General features: G+C 44.8%; 1 pseudogene; it reads left to right on the top strand.

Moving 5' to 3' along the window:
* The first annotated feature begins 16675 nt into the window (after window positions 1-16675).
* Window positions 16676-17993, top strand: part of LOC105530165 — a 2226-nt pseudogene continuing 908 nt past the window's right edge.

Genomic DNA, 17993 nt, shown 5'->3' with positions numbered 1-17993 from the left:
TGCTGGATGGCTGGGGAATGGGTGGCCGAGGAGTGAAGCTCTATTCTGGGCAGAGCACTCCCCCTTGCTGAAAGGGCTGGAAAATGCATTTGTCCCTGCTGGAAATGGGATAGTATGGGATATAGGGCTGAGGGTCGCTGCTGAGTTTATGGCGGGAGAGGGGAGGGGCGGGATGCAGGGAGAGGAGAGCGCAGAGATTAGGCATTACTTGGTTACAATAGTAACTGCTGGGCTGGGTGCAGTGGCTCACACCTGTAATCCCAGTACTTTGGGAGGCTGAGGCGGGCGAATCACCTGAGGTCAGGAGTTCGAGACCAGCCTGGTCGACATGGCGAAACCTTGCCTCTACTAAAAATACAAAAATTAGCCAGGTGTGGTGGCACAGGTGTGTAATCCCAGCTACTTGGGAGTCTGAGGCAGGAGAATTGCTTGAACCCAGGAGGTGGAGTTTGTTGAGTTAAGATAACACTGCTGCACTCCAGCCTGGGCGACACAGCAAGACTCTGTCTAAAGAAAAAAAATAATAGTAACTGCTGAAGGTGACAGAGACGTGATCCATATGTGCAGCCACCAGGTGGCCACCTTCTGGGTTCTGGAGCTGGGTGCCGCCTAACTACCGCCCTAGATGATGATTTCACACCCTGCCCAGCTCCAAGACCAAAATCTAAGTGTTTTAAGAATTCCAGTTCCTGCCCATTGATTTAGATAACATACATGAACTTGGATTCATTAGAAATATGCCTTCGTGTCTTCATGATCACCATCTTTGTAGTTTTCAAGATGATCGTTAGATCCTTATCAAAACATAAACAATTGGCAATAGTTCCAATTGTGTCAACAAAAGCCAACTTCAAATCTGTAATCCTCATGCTGAGTGGAGAGGCTGGTACCCCACCCGGGCTGTGACATGGTGGCTTGGCAGATGTGTAACTCAGATATGTCGGACCATGAGTGAGGCACCCACACTTCCCTCCCAGTGACCTTTGAAGTTAAGACGGATTGAAGTCTTCTGGTCTCCAGGCAGGCATGGTAACATGCACGCATCAGATGTGGTCCCCCGGGAGTGCTGGGTGATTGTCCATCTTCCTAACAGTCCTCAACTAAGGACTCAGTTCCAGCTCTTAACGCAGCACAACAGAGTCCTTAATAGGAAAAGTCGTACTTTTCCCTCACCGTGAAAAGCAAGTCTGCACATTTCTAGATATGTCCCAGTATTATTATCCAAGCTCCAGAAACGAACCCAGCCACAAAAGTAAATATTCTCCTACAACACATGGAAATAGCTCCGTGAGAAAAATTCCCTATCAAGACAGAAACGCACCTACAGAGGGAGAGAACGACATGAGAGGGGACCGGAGTTCTCCGGGAGGAGGGAAGCCTGTCTCCGCATCCCAGAGCTGCCCGGACCCGGAGCGGAAGGAGGAGGCGAGGAGGACAGGGGCGCCGACGGAGAGAGGCGACCCCCCGGGAAATCCTCAAAGCCAGTGAAGCGTGGGCTCTGGACGGAAACAGAAGGGCAGGGCCGTGGTCCTCGCCGTGGGAAACCGCAGCCAGTGATGACCTGGGAAGCCACAGGGGCTGGCAGCTGTGGAGGGAACGAAGCGGCTGGAAGCTCCGAACGGGAGCTCTTCCCAGCTCGCTTTCCCCTTCGACGGCACCGTTCAAAGCCCTGCTCAGACACTGGGACAAAGGAATGACAGACTCGGAAAAGAGGGTGAAGCTCCTCCCCGCCCGCCTTTTCCCTCCGCAGAGCCTGGGCTCCCCGCCTCCCGCCGCCCCTGACCGTGGCAGACTCAGGTCCCTCCTCGCTCTGCGTCCTTTGGTTCACAGATGGCCCCGTTTCCAATAACCCTTTCTAGGAAGCCATAGAGAGAAAGCGCCCAGCTCCCGGCCTGCAGGGAGGGAGGGAAGGAGGAAATGATTGTGTTGACTTCATCTGGAAGCAGGAGAAACCTGAATTTTCTCTCCCTCTTTCTTCCCCAAGCCAAGAAATAGATCCTTTACCAGAAAGCCATGTGGCCACATGGCCACCACTTGCAGAGGGGCTGGGTGAGGAGGAGGTGCTTTGCCAACATCTCAGCTGATAGCAAAGGTCAGTGGCTCATCAGTGACAACATCATACCTCTGTCAGAGAGGAGACCCTGAGCAGCTCCCGACACACACACAGGGCTAGGAATTGATGGTGACTTGGGGTAAAGGTAGGAGGAACAGCATCCATCACAGGACAGTCCCTTCCTCGGGTACCACCCGGGATCCCCACTCCCTGTCGTTGCCAGACTGTGTCCTCTCAGACTACAAGGTCCTCATCCTGTCTCCCTCACGTAGATCCTTTCCAGACCACGGGCCCTCTCTCAGGTCAGCAGGTCCAGCTGCAATCTGGAATGAGCATCCACCGAGTGGAAATGGGAGAGGGGACTTGGTTCCTAAACCAGGGACCTTGGCATTAGCTACCTTTGGTTTTTCTCTGCAAGTCAGAATGATCAGTTAGATAATTATAAATGATGGGGGTGGGGGTGGGTAGTTTGGTCGTATTTAGCCAATTACATTGAATATAACAAAATCTTAAACCATGAAGCAAAACCTGCTGGGTTTCTGCTTCCTGTGGTGACACGCCATGAAGGCCCAGCTCTTTTTCCAGGAGGACACTTCTTTTCTGTTTACAAGACAGCTTGAGCAATCCCACTATCAACTCTCTCCAGAGCGGATGCCGCCCAGGCAGCTCAAATTCAGAACCGTGTCTTTAAAGAAATTCTTAAAAATTCGATCCTTTGATAAGATCGCTTAAGTGTTGTCCAAACTAGCCTCCCAAATTTTGGAGTGCCAGTAATTACGTTCAATAATTATGTTCAATAATTACCCCATCTCCCTCCTCCCCCCAAAAAACCAATTGATTTATTTTTCTTTTCTTTTCTTGTTTTTTTTTTTTTTTGAGACAGAGTCTCGCTCTGTCCCCCAGGCTGGAGTGCAGTGGCGCGATCTCGACTCACTGCAAGCTCCGCCTCCCGGGTTCAAGCGATTCCCCTGCCTCAGCCTCCTGAGTAGCTGGGACTACAGGCACCCGCCACCACGCCCAGGGTTTCACCGCGTTAGCCAGGATGGTCTGGATCTCCTGACCTCCTGATCCAGGTCACGAGGTCAGGAGACCTTTTTTTTTGTTTTTTGTTTGTTTGTGTGTGTGTGTTTTTTTTCTTTTTTTTTTTTGAGACAGAGTCTCTCTCTGTCACCAGGTACTGCAACCTCTGCCTCCTGAGTTCAAGCGATTCTCCTGCCTCAGCCTCCCGAGTAGCTGGAACTACAGACGCACACAACCATGCCCAGCTAATTTTTGCATTTTTTTTTTTAATAGACACGGGGTTTCACCATGTTGACCAGGATGTTTTTGATCTCTTGACCTCATGATCCGCCCACCTCAGCCTCCCAAAGTGCTGGAATTACAGGCGGGAGCCACCATGCCCGGCTGATTTCTGAAATTAAGAAGTTAAAGATTTAGGTAGCAGTGGAGTTGTTGGCGCGTTTGGAAGTGGGGAGGTTGAGAAGCGCATCTGGCTGATGTGTGGCAGGAAGGTGGTATCGCAGCACACTGGGCACATCCTCTCTAACAAGGGCTCTGCAAAATGCCTGCAAGAACGTTGCCCCTTCTTCCAAATGTCTGGCTCTGAAAGACTTAGAAATAAAATGTTCAAAGGTTGGAAAGCTTTCGATATTTTCTGCATTAGGAGTTTGGACCACAGTAAAATCACACTCATGATATGCTGGATTAAGCTAGTGCCTGCCATCCAGGGTCGCAGACGCTTCTAGGGGTTGAGTATCTGCCATTCACCTGACACTGGAAAGACAAGGCCTGAAAACAGCTGGAGTTACAGGAGAGACCTCCCAGGATCCCGCAGACAGGGCAGGATGATGAGAAGGAAAGGCGGTTGTTCCCGGAACTTGTCTGTGAAGATTGGCTGGTTTAATAACATTCCTCCGCCATCTAGTGGCATTTAGAGCATAAACTTAACTCCCAATTTCTTGGAGCAACTATGTCAGGGAGGCCTCAAATGACATGAGTACAAGTTTCTCTGCAGTATGTTCCCCTTAGTATTATTAATTTTGACCATCGTCATCACTCTATCCAACGTCATGTCTTTATAAATTTAGACTTTATAAATTATTTTTATTTTTTTACTGAAATACATTTTTAAAAATCCATCGTTAGGTTCATCAGGGAGAATATTAATAAGAACTAACTTTGAGTCTGTTTTGGTACATTGGGTGATGACCAGAAACTGCTTTGCCTGATCGTTTGTGGCAGGTGACAGCTTGTTTCTTCATACTAATGTCATCTACAGTGCCAAAACTACACGTACACGTGTAAGAAAATTCCCTGCCCTCTTCGGTGCTGGAGGTGAGGAGTTCCATGATCAGCGCATCACTGTGCCTTTACTATTTGTACTGCCTTTGGAATGCTTTTATAAGGATAAGGCCACGCCTTTCATCACATCACACCATTTGCATGATTGGTCCTTACCTGGTGCTCAGGACCTTGCAATGTCCTCAGCCCTTGAAGAGCCATGTTTAGGCTGGGGTTCTGAACTCTCTCCCATTGCAATAGCTATATTAGTCTGTTCTCATGCTGCTAATAAAGACATACCCAAGGCTGCGTAACTTATAAAGGAAAGAGGTTGTCCGGGTGTGGTGGCTCACACTTGTAATCCCAGCACTTTGGGAGGCTGAAGAGGGTGGATCACAAGGTCAGGAGTTCAAGACCAGCCTGGCCAACATGGTGAAATCCTGTCACTACTAAAAATACAAAAATTAGCCGAGTGTGGTGGTGGCTGTAATCCCAGCTACTCAGGAGGCTGAGACAGGAGAATTACTTGAACCCGGGAGGCGGAGGTTGCAGTGAGCTGAGATTGTGCCACTGCACTCTAGCCTGGGTAACAGAGCAAGGCTCCATCTCGAAAAAAAATAAATAAATAAAGGAAAGAGGTTTAATTGACTCACAGTTCCACATGGCTGAGGAGGCCTCACAATCGTGGTGAAAAGCAAGTAATTACTACCTTGTATTAGCACATAATCATTAAAAAGGAAAATTTTTAAAAAATGTTGTAAACAGCCTCAAATGACATGAGTACTAGTTTTTCTGCAGTATGTTCCCCTTAGTATTATTAATTTTGACCATTGTCGTCACTCTATCCAACGTCATCTCTCACATGGCGGTAAGCAAGAGAGCACATGTGCAGGGGAACTGCCCTTTATAAAACCATCAGATCTTGTGAGACTTATTCACTGTCATGAGAACAGCACAGGAAAGCCCCACCCCCATGATTCAGTTACCTCCCACTGGGTCCCTCCCACGATAGGTGGGGACTGTTACAATTCAAGGTGAGATTTGGGTGGAGACACAGAGCCAAACCATATCGATAGCTGTCGTGTTCAGTTCTGGTACCATGCGATCAGGTACAAAATGGGTTTTATGCTCATTATCTCATCTGGTTCTCACAATATTAGGAGGAAGGGGCCTCCTAACACCCCCATTTTGCAGATGAGGAAAATGAGGCTCAGAAAAGTCAAGCAACTAGATCAAGGGATGGTGGAGCCAGGACTCAAACCAGACAGTCTGATTCTAGAATGTACACTTTTAGCCTTTGCAGCCTTCTCCTCCAAGTGATTCTCCTGCCTCAGCCTCCCCAGTAGCTGGGATTACAGGTGTGCACCACCACATCCGGCTAATTTTTGTATTTTCAGTAGATACGGGGTTTCACCATGTTGGCCAGGCTGGTCTCGAACTCCTGACCTCGTGATCCACCCACCTTGGCCTCCCAAAGTGCTGGGATTACAGGTGTGAGCCACTGCGCCTGGTGGAAATCACTGTTTTATGGCTCCCATTTTTTAAAGCCATTTAAGGCTTAATGCTTAATGTCGCTAACTCTGTTACGTGTTCTTGTCATCCCAGGGTGCGCTTTAATTTGTTTTACATTTGTTTTCTTTTTTCTTCTTCTAAGAGTTGTTAAAACATCTAGGTAGTGGAAGTTTTATATTAGCTAAACTAATATAAATTTGTGTACTTAGAGGAAGTACACTCTGCTGAGGATAGAGTGATGACAGTGGTCAAAATTAATAATACTGGCCGGGCGCGGTGGCTCACGCCTGTAATCCCAGCACTTTGGGAGGCTGAGACGGGTGGATCATGAGGTCAGGAGATTGAGACCACCCTGGCTAACATGGTGAAACTCCATCTCTACTAAAAATACAAAAACCAGCCAGGCGCGGTGGCGGGCGCCTGTAGACCCAGCTACATGGGAGGCTGAGTCAGGAGAATGGCGTGAACCCGGGAGGCAGAGCTTGCAGTGAGTGGAGATGGCGCCACTGCACTCCAGCCTGGGCGACAGAGCGAGACTCCGTCTCAAAAAAAAAAAAAAAAAATTAATAATACTAAGGGAAACATACTGCAGAAAAACTTATACTCATGTCATTTGAGGCTGTTTACAAGATTTTTTAAAAAATTTTCCTTTTTAATGATTATGTGCTAATACAGGACAGTAATTACTTACATCTCTAACAACTAAGTCTATAGATCTCTACTTGAATATTTATTTGTTCCTTCTATGCATCTATGGTTAATATTGAGTGTCAACTTTATTGAATTGAAGGATGCAAAGTACTGTTCCTGGGAGCGTCTGTGAGGGTGTTGACAAAGGAGATGAACTTTTGAGTCAGTGGACTGGGAGAGGCAGAACCACCCTCAATCTGGGTGGGCACCATCTAATCAGCTGCCAGTGCAGCTAGAATAAAACAGGCAGAAGATGGAAAGAGCAGACTTGCTGAGTCTCCCAGCCTTCATCTTTCTCCCGTGCTGGATGCCTCCTGCCCTTGAACATCAGACTCCAAGTTCTTCAGCTTTTGAACTCTTGGACTTACACCTGTGGTTTGCCAGGGGCTCTCAGGCCTTTGGCCACAGACTGAAGGCTACACTGTCGGCTTCCCTACTTTCGAAGGTTTGGGACTCAGACTGGCTTCCTTGCTCCTCAGCTTGCAGGTGCCTGTGGTGGGACTTGACCGTGAGATCGTGTGAGTCAATTCTCCTTAATAAACTCCCATTCATATATATGTCTATCCGATTAGCCCTGTCCCTCTAGAGAACCCTAATACAGCATCTTTCACAGACGTTTGATCCACGACAATTAATTGGCTAGTACTTGGCCTTGAAATCTTGGGTCTATTTAGGCAATATCTTTATTTTACAATATGTAATGGACTTTTAAAATGATAAACTATAACCCTTTTCCAGCCAATGAACGTGGAAGCTCAGAGAGCTTTTAGTGGGCTCTTGGTAAATTAGTCAACCAAAGCAGTTAATGCAAAAAATCTTTTATATCTTATTGTTTTTAGCAAAATTTCTGGACAGGGAACACTTCAGTACAGAAAACAAAATTTCTAAAAATATGAAAATTATATTTATAAGATATAATTTAAAATATAACTTCAAGCAGTTCCTAAGATAGTATTGTTTTCTACTACATATTAATATGTAATATCAAAACTCTGCTTCCTTTCAGCTGAAATATGACCAAATATCAAGGGGCAGTTCACTAAGAGGACAGCTTTTGTCTTTGCTTGAAGTCGACGTCTATTCCCATATCCTGCTTGCTAAAAAACTGGCAAAGAGCAAAAAGCATTCCTTGAGACTCTCATGTACCGGCAAGAAATATGTGCCCAAAAAATTTAAAAGAAAATACATGACTTTTTAAATATTATAATAATTAGGCACAGTATATTCTTTTTCAATGACCTGCAGGGTAAATTATATCTTGGGCTGCACAAATTAATCTGAACTACCTAGGGGAAATGTGACCAGTACAGAGATCTATTGTAATAGTGTTATACGCCTGGATTAATTTTCCTTTGGCACTGTGTAATTTGATCTTGCAACTGCTTAGACAAATAGTGGCTAGGAGCATACTGAATAATTTATAACTCCTTCACTTATTCAGTAAGTGGTGACTGTGCATTCTCTTTGTGCCTGGCACTGTGTTAGGGCTGAGGACCCTAGTGAATAAGAATTTGATGTGCCTGGGAGCATAAACCCTAGAGTTGGAAATCCAGACTTCGAATTCTGGCTCTCCGGTTAGTAAGCTAGCTGTTTACTAGCCGAATGACTTCAAGCACATTGCTTAATCTTACTTAGCTTGTTCATCTCTGAAAGGTTGTTATTTTTTATTTTTTATTTTGCAAGAATAAAATAAATCAACATGAGTCATCTAAAACAGTACCTGATTTACAGCATATGAACCCGGATCTTGAATCAAATGCTGAGCCCCTTGTATGCAATCCTAGGAAATAGGAACCTAACTTTATTAAATAACTAAAAATCATTCTTTTTGGTTGGGTGCGGTAGCTCATTCCTGTAATCCCAGCACTTTGGGAGGCCGAGGCCGGCAGATCACCTGAGGTCAGTAGTTCGAGACCAGCCTGGCCAACATGGTGAAACCCCATCTCTACTAAAAATACAAAAACTAGCCAGGCGTGTTGACTGACATCTGTAGTCCCAGCTACTCAAGAGGCTGAGGCACAAACATCGCTTGAACCCGGGAGGTGGAGGTTGGAGTGAGCTGAGATCATGTCACTGCACTGCAGTCTGGGTGACAGAGTAAGACTTGGTCTCAAAAAATAATAACAATAAAATTAGAAATAAAAATCATTCTTTTGACAAAACCTCCAAACCTGCCATTTTCATTAATACAGCTGTGGATTAATACGACTGGAGAGGAGGCATTGTCTCTGCCCTTACGTATGTCATCAGGAGAGACAGACAAGTGTGAAATTGTTCCGAGTCCCTTGTCAGGGGGGCATTTGTTTGCTAGTGTTGTCATATTCACTGATTTTTTTTTTAATTAGTTGTTGACCAGACACAGTGGCTCATGCCTGTAATCCCAGCACTTTGGGAGACTGAGGCAGACGGATCTCGAGGTCAAGAGATCGAGACCATCCTGTTCAACATGGCAAAATCCCATCTCTACTAAAAATACAAGAATTAGCTGGGCATGGTGGTGTGCACCTGTAGTCCCAGCTACTCGGGAGGCTGAGGCTGCCTGAACCTGGGAGGCGGAGGTAGCAGTAAGCCAAGATTGTGCCACTGCACTCCAGCCTGGCGACAGAGTGAGACTCTGTCTCAAAAAAAGAAAAAAAAAAAAAAAATTAGCTGTTCAAGGCCATGATCGTAACTATGGCAACTCTGGCTTCACACACATCTCTTAGAGTGGCCCATGAGCCCTCTAGAGCATCCTTTGACGTGGTCGTATTTTGCTGGGCTGATAGATGTCTTCTCAAAATGGCCCGAGGTACCCCTTGTTCTATTTACACCATTCTGTGCCATTTCTTTAAGACACAACAATTGCTAACCATCATAATTTCTTTCAACAGGTCTCCATTTAACGAACTTGCTATGTGGAATGATCTGAACGCTCCTCATTTTCCCCCATGGTCTTTGAGAAAACTCTGAGACTCAAGGATGCTTTGTGGCAGACTGTCAGAAGAGTCTGGATTTGCTAACCAGGCCCTCTTGAGTCTCTTACTGCAACCCAGGTCCAAATCACTTTGTTGTCATCTTGTTTGTTACCTTATTGACATCCCGTCCTCGTTTTTCTTCTTCCCCACTCACAGCTGTGTGCCACCTCAACTGCGGAAAAGCACTGGGCATTTGGAGCTCACGATTTCTTAGTACACCCGTGAGTCACTGACAGCAATGCAAGGAAGTACCGTACTTGGTACAGGATGACAATCCGTTTGTCAACTCAATTTTGAAGAAACAAATTACCCTCTTTGGGGAGAAATATGTCAAAATAATTTCTCAAACTATTTAAGAGCTGCCCTTAACCTGAAGTTAAGTGTCGATATAATGAACGGATCATCAACATACTAGAGTGGATGGGATCCTCATCTGTGACCTTCTATTTAAATGCAAGTTTTCTGGCAAACCTAGTACTCAGTTTCTTTCCTTTTTTTTTTTTTGAGACAGAGTCTCGCTCTGTTGCCAAGGCTGAAGTGCAGTGGTGTGATCTCAGCTCATTTCAACCTCCTCCTTCTGGGTTCAAGTGATTCTCTTGCCTCAGCCTCCTGAGTAGCTGGGACTACAGGTGCCCACCACCATACCCCGGCTAATTTTTAGTAGAGACAGGGTTTTACCATGTTGGCCAGGCTGGTCTTGAACTCCTAACCTCAGGTGATCTGCCTGCCTCGCCCTCCCCAAGTGCTGGGATTACAGGCATGAGTCACTGCGCCCAGCCATTTTCTTATGTGTGACGTTCAAGATTGTTCACAGCCTGACTGTTTAATTAGATAACTTCCTAAGGTCCCTTCCATTCCTATAGGTCTTACCATTTCTTGCTAAATACGATACAGGTTGGCAATGGCAAAACAAATGCCATCTTTTGGTGCTAAGAACATGATCCAAACTCTAACCAAATGGAACTAACAGGTGAACACATCCTACACATTCCATGTTACCACCTCTGCAACAACTTTTGCCCTGAGCAAAAGGCACGGAGGTTTATTCCATCTGGACTTCCCCCTCTGATTTTCCTCTGGTATGTTTGATTTCTTCCTATCTGTGAAAATCCTTCACAAATGCTATCTCTTCCAGCTGAAATCCCACCCCCATCAGTGCCCTGATCTCTTCCCATCCTGCTCCAAGTTATGCACTTGTCTCCCAAAGTGCCTTGCACATAAATAATGACGTTGCATGAATTTGTTAGATAATAGAATGAGAAGAAATGGTCTTCTTTCATTTTTTAAGCATGAATCTTTTGAGTGTCAAACAGCAACCTCTTGTCTTTGTGCCTTTTCATAAGGCTGTTCAGAGCTCTTCATGCTCAGCTTCAGTAGTGATCTGGGTCCAATCAGGAAATAGAAATCACATAGTGGATAAAATCGAAGTTTAATACAAAGAACTATTAACTATGATAAAGGAGTATCTATAAGATAAAAGGGGCCTGGCAGTGTGGCTCACGCCTGTAATCCCAACACTTTAGGAGGCCGAGGTGGGTGGATCACCTGAGGTCAGGACCAGCCTGACCAACATGGTGAAACCCCATCTCTACTAAAAACACAAAAAAAATAGCTGGGCGTGGTGGCGGGTGCCTGTAAACCTAGCTACTCGGGAGGTTGAGGCAGGAGAATCGCTTGAACTTGGGAGGTGGAGGTTGCTGTGAGCCGAGATCATGCCATTGCACTCCACCCTGGGCAACAAGATCAAAACTCCATCTCAAAAAAAAAAAAAAAAAAAGATAAAAGGAAAACCTATACAGTATGCTAGGGTTCAGAGAGAGTACTCAAGGAAGGAGTTCAGACCTCGTTGGAGAAGGTGTAGCTCAGCCCACTGGATAAGCAGCAATGTTAGATGGTTTGGCCAGGCCAGGGCTGGTCCACCGATTGCTAAGCAACAGCTAACCTCTAGAATGTGGCTGGAGAGCAGGCAGTAGTCAGTCAGCAGCCACTGGTGTGGATATGCCGTGGGAGCCTGGACACCAGCAGGGCAGAGGCCTTCAGAGAATGTGGCCACATGGAAACTTGCAGAAGGAATGGCTATCCTGTGTATGACCCTCTAGGCAAAAGTACCTGTGTGTGGGCCAGGCAGGAGCTTTGGTTTCCATGTCAAGAGAGCTATGGAAAGGGTATCACAAGAAGAGGCTGTAAGGTTGTAGATGGACGGTTTCCTGGGCCCACAGCTGGGGTAGGCTACACTGGATGGAAATCTTCACACTCACAGGGCTGACACCAGCCTCACCCAGAAACTTGGGGAAGCCTCCTTGTCCTGGAATGTGCCTCCATAGCCCTCTACTGAGAAATCTTAACACCACACTCCCTTTAGTGGAGAAATGTTTGAAGGAATTCTCTTGTAATATTACAGGTATTGAAGAATGCATTTGGAGCTGTGAGGCAATAAATAGATAAGCAACACATCCTTCATCTTTAGAGCTTCCTTAGTTCATTTGGTTCCAAGGACCTACAGAACCCAAAGGTCATTAGTCCCTGTAAAGCCAGGAAAAGGCTAGCCTGGTGTAACCTCAGGCAAAACACTTCCTCCTACCAGCTTTTTTCCTTATCTTACAATAAGGGGTTGGACCACATCAGTGGTTGTCAAATACCAGGCTACTGTGAGGTGAAGAAAACAAATACAATATTTTGTAGAGTTGAAGTCATTCAATTTGAAAGTTGACTCTTTCTACCTTTATTTTCAGTGTTAAAACATCCTGTCGTTTATGAAATAGTGATAGTAAAGGGAAAGAAAAATTTTCATCCATACTTAGCAAAATAAAAGCAAGCTCAGAATTTTGTTTTCAGTTTTCCTATCCTGAAAGTCTGGTCACTCTGGAACTGGATGTTCTCTCTCGAAGGGCTCTCTCATTTCTGACGCTGGTCTAGAGGACCTGTTGGTCTTTGCTTTTTGTCATCCAACTCAAAAGCAGGCAGAAGAAACTCTAGAAAAGGTGATCGCTTCAGAGCATGTGTAGTAAATTTGGGTCTGTCACAGAATATCAGCAAGGCTCTGCACAATGATGACTGTCAAATACATGAAGAGTTTCATATTTTTAAGATATCTTATTAAACTCTACAGCAACCACAAAAACATTTTAAAAAGAGGCATAATTCATAAAGCCGTAATGAAAATATAATCAAATTTTATAAAATACTCAATACAAAAGCAAGCAGAAAATCTGGACAAAGATGGAACACTTATTTTGCATATGTCTTTTTTTTTTTTTTTTGTTGAGATGGAGTCTCGCTCTATCACCCAGGGTGGAGTGCAGTGGCGCAATCTGGATTCACTGCAACCTCTGCCTCCCAGGTTCAAGCGATTCACCTGCTTGAGCCTCCCCAGTAGCCGCGATTACAGGTGTGCACCACCACACCCAGCTAATTTTTAATATTTTTGGTAGAGATGGGGTTTCACCATGTTGGCCAGGCTGGGCTCGAACTCCTGACCTGAAGTGATCTGCCCACCTCGGTCTCCCAAAGTGCTGGGATTACAGGTGTGAGCTACAGCGCCCGGCCAATTTTTTATTTATTTATTTTTTTTTTTGAGAAGGAGTCTCGCTCTGCTGCCCAGGCTGGAGTGCAGTGGTGCCATCTCGACTCACTGCAACCTCTATCTCCCAGGTTTCAGCGATTCTCGTGCCTCAGTCCCCGAGTAGCTGGGATTACAGGCTCTTTCCCTCACACCTGGCTAATTTTTATATTTTCAGTAGAGACGGGCTTACACCATGTTGGCCAAGCTAGTCTTGAACTCCTGACCTCAGGTGATCCACCTGCCTTGGCCTCCCAAAGTGCTGAGATTACAGGCAGGACTCACTGCCCCGGCCTAGCAGGTGTTTCTTGCTTAGCATAATGGCTGAGTCCAAGTGGCAGCAATGAGTCTATGTTCTATCAAAACATATATCATTTGAGTTAGGAGCAGTGCTTAAGATATATATATTGCTTTGGAAGCACCACAGAACCTCAGCAAAGTATTGAGGGGGAAGCTTTATTACATTTAAGAGAATGAGAGCGAACCATGTGGCGGGGTGACAGGTATGGAGACGCTACTGCATGTCTGGCTGCTCATCTTCATCAGCACCATCTCTGTGTCCCACACAAAGGGTGGCTGGAAATGTAACATCTAGACCCCCCTCCAAGGGCGGTTCAGATGCAATTCATGCAAACACCTCCCTTTTGTTGGAATTAGTAAACATTCCAATCCTTACAGTGCTTTTTCTCTTTTCTTCCCCATTCCTACAAAAAGGTAACCCCCCCACACACTATGTATACAATAGAAGCAGGCCCTCAGGACAGAAGCTGTGTCTGAGAATGTCAGACAATGATGAATTAAAAAGCTCCAGCCATCTGAACACTTCCCCTGCTGACTTTGTGGTTGTGCACAAGAGGAAGGGGCTGGGTTGAGAATGAGTAGAACACACACACAGCATTCCTCCATTCTTCCATCGTACTTATTCTCCAAATGCAGTGGCTACACCTACCAATCCACTTGTAGAAATGGGATTAGGCTCCAGGTGTCTCTCGGTACCTGTTGAAAAGTCAAACCAAGGTCTGAAACTGGAATTGGATTATAGATCTCAGGCGATGCTGCTCAGAAGGCCGTGGCTCTCTTTCAACAACACACATCACCTTCTCCCACCTCTTCCCAAACCCAGTCTCTTCCAAAGAATTCAGAAAATTGAACATTAGGATCTTTCTAGATAATAAATGTATATATACACACACTATCTCCACACTCGCCCCCTTTCACCTTCCTAGAGGGCCAGGCATATAGCCCTCTAAAAATCAGGATATGATTCCTAGAATAATAATTTTTAAAGTTAACTATAGCAAAAGTAAAACATACTCACTCAAAAACTTCCAACAACAAAAAAATATAAATTCAAATAGAAAGTCCACCACTCCATAATGTGATTTTCAGGAGAAACTACTGTGGAGTCTGGTATGTATCCAGTCAGAACTTTTTCTTTGTAAGTACACATGAATGCATATTTAAAGGTATTTTTTCGCTTGGTTGTAAAGTTTATGTTATTAAAGCAACAACTTTTACAGTACACATATATGGGCATCCTTCAACCTTTTTAATAATCACATTTTTTTAACAGAAATTAGGCCTCTGGTTTTGAAGATTTAACTTAATAATATGTCCATGTCGCAGAGCTTTGCAGTTTTCAAAGTTCTTTCCCTCGCATTGTCCTGTTTACTCCACAGAATGGCTCTGCCAGGCGGGCTTTCTCAACCCCATTTTACAGATGAGAAAACAGAAGCTCAATGAGGTGATTTGTAAACGGTTTCACAAAAAGTGCAAGGTAAGGTCTTCCCAGTCCAAGTCCAGGGCCCCTTACAGTCCTCCGTTGCCTCCTCTAGTTGCCCTTGAAGGAGATGGTCAGGAAAGGCAGTCTCTGTTACAGTCATCCACAAGGCAGTGCACGGGAAGGTATGTGTATAGGCAATTTAAAACTTAAGGAACACCTGGCTGGCACGATCGTTCACGCCTGTAATTCCAGCACGTTGGGAGGCCGAGGGAGGCTGATTGCTTGAGCCCAGGAGTTCGAGACCAGCCTGGGCAACATAGAGAAACTCTATCTCCACAAAAAATACAAAAAAATTTAGCCGGGCTTAGTGACATATGCCTATAATCCCAGCTACTGGGAGCCTGAGACAGGAGAATCACCTGAGTCTGGTAAGTTGAACCTGCAGTGAGCCCTGACTATGCCACTGTTCTCCAGCCTGGGTGACAGAGTGAGACCCTGTCTCAAAAAAAAAAAAAAAAAAAAAGCTTAAGGAACACCTATTCGCTGTCCAGACTGTCAAGAAAATTACAATGTGATTTATTACCTATGATTCCCCCTCCATACACCTTTACAGTTTAAGAGGAAATAAAATGATTGTTTTTATTTCCCTTCTTTGACTGTGGTTAGAGGAAAAGCTAAGTCAAAAGACAATCAAAAGATGAAAATAGAGGCACCAAGTCTCCAACGAAGAGTTTGCTAGATCACACACTCTTATGCATGTGCATCTTCTTTAAACTAATTATTGATACTTTTGTTAAAAGCATATTAAGCATAGAAAAGGAATCTAAATATGTCCTTACCCCACTTCCCAAGGTGTTAGAACTTTTGACTTTTGGGAAGTAGCAGAGAATAGCAAAAGCATCCCTAAACTGAGTTCAAATTCCAGTTCCACAAATACCTAGCAGTAAGCTCTGGGGTAAATTACTTTGAGCCTCAGTTTCCTACCTCATAGGGTTGTCTGAGCCTCAATCAAAGCAGTTAATTAGTATTTGTTGTCTATCCCTCCACTAATGTTTCCTTTAAATGTGTGTTATCATTTCGAAGGGAAAACATTCTTAAAATACGAAAGCAGTAGAGTATACTGCATTTGATTTCTGACCAGAATAGCTGCTAAATACTAGTCTGCTTTCTAAGTAACTATAGCATTAAGTAAACTTGGAAAACGCATAACAGCACCTCAGGGGATAAACAAACTGTGTCCATGTATGATGATGGAGCTACTTTTCTTACACTGAGAACAGGTATCCAGAATCACTTGGGGGCTTTGTAACTTCGTGGTGGGATGGATCATGTAGACAGCGGCACCAGAAAGTGAGAACTACGCCCGCCAGATCTCACCTGTATTCGAACTTGGTCCTTACCCCACTCCACCCTTGCAAAAAACTAGTAAGGTCCCTGCTTTTCATTTCCACAGATTGCAATACTCTACGCTGCATATTTATCTGTTAATGAGCATCTGAAAACAGGTTAACCTGGAAAAACGCTTTGGTATACTCTGAATAACTGTTTCTTAAGATGAACTAGCTCTTTTAAAAAAGTTCATAAAAGTCAACTTTAAATCACATAATACATAATTCCACAAAAACCCTGTACCCTCTTCCCCATCCCTCCAACACACATACACACAAGGTTACCATAGCTAGGACTTTATATCTTTCCAGAACCCTCTCCTTACAAAATACATACACAGATGTCAAGCTGGTATATCTCTAGGTTGATTTATAATTATAAAGGTACAAAGTGACATCAGGAATCACCATGGATTCACATGGAACATCCTCCAAAACACGATACATTAGCCTAAAGGCTGCTGGTCCTACTTCATGCGGCACTCCCGTCATCCAATGTGTAAGCTTATCTGTAACATGGAGCCCTCCCATCACCTCAATTGCAATTTGACAAATGTGACAAGGACTCTTGCTGAACTTGGTTCCTTCTACCTTTCATCTCTCACTCACCTGACTGACCTGGTCAATAAAAGCCCACCCCAACAGGATAATGGAGGAAACGTAGACACAGCCAAACCAGCTCTGGACGGTGAGAAGTGTTCTGGTTGTTTAGGACGGGGTGTTTGTTCTGTGGGTCGAGTGGGCACAGACAAATGGAAAACATTCTCTCCTGCTCTGTATCAAGTTGTTGCTGAAATGGGAACTGTACTATACTTGTGGGTCGAGTATGATCTTTAAAAATCATCAGCAACATCTTGGGCTTTGACATACAAGTTACTAGTATTAACCACTTACACTTCAGAGCACCTTTGTGAGATCGGATCATCCAATATCTTGGAAGACCTCTGGTACTTCTGCTTCAACTGTTTTTTGAAAGTTGATGCCTCAGAGCTTAGAAAGCATTTAATCATATCAAAGAAAAACAGTGAAAAGCGTTTTTAGGCAAGCACATTCATCCTTTTTTACTCATAAACTGGGACAAGTTCTTAAGATAGTATCCACTATTTAAAATATGATTTCTATGAGAAAGAGTTCGGAATTCCAATTAGAGACACCAGAAACACCCTTTGCAGCGTGCTTGTCCCAGCAGGCTCTCTGCACAATCCCCTCCACCCTGACCTCAAATTAACACAAAGCAAAACACAAAGTCTAGGAACAAGCTAGTTCAGAGTCCAGAGAAGTACACCCCTTTGGTACGGACACCTAGGGACCTGGTTTCTGGGGAAGAGATGGCATCCATAGGAGCTCTAGCGGGAGCAGAACCAAGACACAAAGTGTTTCTCCCAGAGGTGGCCAGCCCCACAGCTCCAGACCTAGAGCAAGGGCAGCAAGCTGGGGGACCTAGGGAGGGGTGTCTTCCCGAGTCAGAACTCACCAAGGGGCCAGACCAAGAACCATTAGGTGGTGTGGCAGGTTTAACTGATATTTCTTGGGACAAGCAAAGTGGGAAGATGCTGAAAACACTCCCCCAACACCCTTGGGGCTTTAGTGGCTAAAAGCAAAAAAACTACACTTAGTTAAATGGACAATGTGGAAAGCTACTCTAGTATTTAATGTATTTCCTGAGTTACTGTAACTAGAAGTTACCTGTGGACAAGCTTGGTTATTTCAGTGGATCTTAAACTTTCTTTTTTTTTTTTGAGACGGAGTCTCGCTCTGTCGCCCAGGCTGGAGTGCAGTGGCCGGATCTCAGCTCACTGCAAGCTCCGCCTCCGGGGTTTACGCCATTCTCCTG

The sequence above is a fragment of the Mandrillus leucophaeus genome, unplaced genomic scaffold (genome assembly GCF_000951045.1).
Source record: "Mandrillus leucophaeus isolate KB7577 unplaced genomic scaffold, Mleu.le_1.0 Scaffold80, whole genome shotgun sequence".
NCBI lineage: Eukaryota > Metazoa > Chordata > Mammalia > Primates > Cercopithecidae > Mandrillus > Mandrillus leucophaeus.
This window is presented reverse-complemented; position numbering and strand designations above follow the sequence as displayed.